The following is a 376-nucleotide window of genomic DNA, read 5'->3' as shown; positions in this document are numbered from 1 at the left end:
ATTATATATATATATATATATATTACAAAATTTTTATTGATAATCCACATTTTAATTATCCACATCTAATAATTTTACCATCTTATAAAGCAGGATTGATTAATATTAATTAACACCAATTTTTATATTAACTTAGTTAATTATTTTATGCTTATATTTAAAATAAAAAATCAAACTCCAAAATAACTTATTCTCGAACTTTTATTATTATTATTATTATTTTTATATTTAGATCAATTAAGACAAACTAACACACATCACATAATCAAATTTCGAACCTGGGACCTCTTAATTCATAGCCAAAACTCCTGACCAACCTCATATCTCAAACTTTCTTATCGAGCTCGAGCTTCATAATTTCACTCAAGTTTAACTT

Source organism: Dendrobium catenatum, unplaced genomic scaffold (assembly GCF_001605985.2).
Source record: "Dendrobium catenatum unplaced genomic scaffold, ASM160598v2 fragScaff_scaffold_772, whole genome shotgun sequence".
Classification (NCBI taxonomy): Eukaryota; Viridiplantae; Streptophyta; class Magnoliopsida; order Asparagales; family Orchidaceae; genus Dendrobium; species Dendrobium catenatum.
The sequence above is the reverse complement of the archived record's forward strand: the minus strand, read 5'-3'. Positions refer to the sequence as shown.